At 44.2% G+C, this 2,842-nt stretch overlaps 1 pseudogene; it reads left to right on the top strand.

Moving 5' to 3' along the window:
* Nucleotides 1-2,842, top strand: part of LOC103740486 — a 9,447-nt pseudogene that overhangs the window by 5,694 nt on the left and 911 nt on the right.

Consider the following 2,842-nt stretch of genomic DNA (forward strand, 5'->3'; position numbering starts at 1 on the left):
GGCCCATTGAGCAATGACAGGGATAGCTGAAGAAAGAGGCTGACAGTCCACAGCACAGGTCATCCGATCTACTTGATTATTGAACTCATCATCTGCTGAAGCCATTTTTTGATGAGCATTTACATGAGACACAAGTATGTTCACATCTTTTGCCCATTTGGAGAGATCAATCCACATACTTCTTCCCTAAATGTCTTTCTCACCAATTTTCCAATCATGCTCCTTCCAAGTCCCTGACCATCCAGCCAAACCATTGGCTACAGCCCATGAATCAGTATATAATCACACTTCTGGCTATTTCTCCTTCCAAGCAAAATGCATGACCATGTGCATGGCCCGAAGTTCTGCCCACTGTGAGGACTTTCCTTCCCCAGTGTCCTTCAGGGTTGTTCCAGAAATTGGCTGTAATGCTGCAGCTGTCCACTTCTGAGTAGTGCCTGCATAGCGTGCAGAACCATCTGTAAACCAAGCCCTAGTCTTCTCTTCCTCAGTCAACGGATCATAGGGCACACCCCATGAAGCCATAGGTGCATACTTGAGAACAGGAGGCATCATAACAGGAGTAGGAACTATAGGAATTTGGGCAACTTCTTCATGTAACTTGCTTGTGCCCTCCAGGCCTGCTCAAGCCCGATCATGTATATACCACTTCCATTTGATAATGGATTGTTGCTGTGCATGGCCTACTTTATGACTTTGGGGGTCAGATAACACCCAGCTCATGATGGACAACTCCGGTCTCATGGTGACTTGGTGGCCCATTGTCAAACATTCAGTTTCCACTAAGGCCCAATAGCAGGCTAAGAGCTGTCTCTCAAAGGGAGAATAGTTGTTTGCAGATGAAGGCAAAGCCTTACTCCAAAATCCTAATGGCTTCCACTGTGATTCCCCTGTGGGGGCCTGCCAGAGACTCCAAACAGCATCTTTATCTGCCACTGATACCTCAAGCACCATCGGGTCTGTTGGATCATATGGCCCAAGGGGCAGAGCAGCTTGGACAGCAGCCTGGACCTGTTTAAGGGCCCTTTCCTGTTCCATGCCCCAAAGGTAGCTGCCTTCCGAGTCACTTGATATATGGGTCATAGTAACACACCCAGATGAGGAATGTGCTGCCTCCAGAATCCAAACAGGCCCACCAAGCGTTGTGCTTCTTTCTTAGTGGAGGGAGGGGCCAAATGCAACAACTTATTCTTCACCTTAGAAGGAATGTCTCTGCATGCTCCACACCACTGAAAAGTCTGGAAATTGGTGGGCTGAGTGAGATTCTCTATTGCTGTGATCCAATACTGACTTCCTGTCATTCGTCCTAAAGCTTTTCTGCTTATACAAATCAAATAAAAACATAGTAGGCTTCTTATGTATGTGGTCCCTGGAAACACCATGATTGATTAGCCAGTACCACAGGTCCATTCGAGTCATGCCATTGTAGGTATTGTTTTGCCTTTGCTGCCCATTATGATAAGTATGCTCACCTTGTCTTTGGTAATTCAATACTGCCACCTGACCCCTACTCTGACATCCTGTTACACCTATTATATTTACATTTAATTTATGCAATTGAGCAGCAGCATCTCCAACTGTAAGATTCAGCACAAGGAAAAGAGCAAAAACAAAGCCCTTCAAACATTCTGATGTCTCTCTCAGTGCTTTCCATCTATAAAATCAGCAAAAGGCATGTCCTCTGGGCCCTCCCATTGTGGAGGATTTGGTGTTGCACTGCGAATCCACTCGAGCATACCAATTTGCCTGAGCCTTACAATCCCTTCATCAACACTAAGCCAAGGGATATCAGGTATCTCCAGAATTCTGTCAGTAGGCCATCTTTTGATAAATACCTCAGCCAACCAATCAAATAAACTTTTAACACCTTATGTTCCTTCCACCATTATCCCATACCCTTAAAATCCATTCCCAGACATATTCATTAGACTTCTGCTTGAAAGAATTAGCAAATTCACTAAGTTCTTTAGTGGTGTAGCGTACCTCCTCATGGACCACACTTTCTATCTCTCCTCTGTTGGACCCCCAGACTGGGGTACCCAATGTTCACAGGAGGTTGCACCCCAATAACTCAGTCCTCAAATCAGGAGATGCAACAGGCATGAGGATTTATTGGCGTTTTGCAAAACGTACTCCCACCTCATTCGGAGGACAGAAGTCCAGAGCCCAGTTCACAGGTTTCTTTTAAAGACAAGCGGTGGCTATGTGCCAAGCAGAGGTAGGGGGAATTTCTGGGATGATTTCCAGCTTGGGCAAGGAGCATGAAAAAGGTCAGCTCAGCTTGTTTTTTAGAATTATTTTTTATTTTTACTTCTTTGTACAGTTTTTCTCAGGCCTGGGGGATTTTAGTTTAAATCCATCATTTTGGAGGGACTTGGGTCCATCATTTGGGGGGACTTGGGTCCATCAAGACAGGTAAATGCTATTGTTTAAAATGAAAAAATACTGTTACTTTAGGATATAAACCTAAAATACTTTGGTCTTAGTGAAATGAAGAAGTATAGGAAAGTTGCAGAAGTGGGTTCTTTCCTTCCCCGGTGTGGGATCCAGAGATGGATCTCAGTTCATCAGGATTAGCAGCAAGTGTCTGTACCTACTGAGCCATCTCACACCTCTCCCTTTATCTTGGATAGTATTGAGGATTAAACCTAGGGCTATTGTGTATTAGGCAAGTGTTCTACCACTGAGCTCTGTCCCCGTTGAGTAGTTTTTCAAACAGGCTGTCACTAGAGTAGCTTATAAAATAATTTAAAACCACTGATTTTAAAATAACTGAGCACTGCCACCTATTCTTTCCCCAAACCCATTATATTTATATTTAATTTGCCAAGCTAGTAGATAT

This window comes from Nannospalax galili, unplaced genomic scaffold (assembly GCF_000622305.1).
Source record: "Nannospalax galili isolate Female #2095 unplaced genomic scaffold, S.galili_v1.0 scaffold259, whole genome shotgun sequence".
Taxonomy (NCBI): domain Eukaryota; kingdom Metazoa; phylum Chordata; class Mammalia; order Rodentia; family Spalacidae; genus Nannospalax; species Nannospalax galili.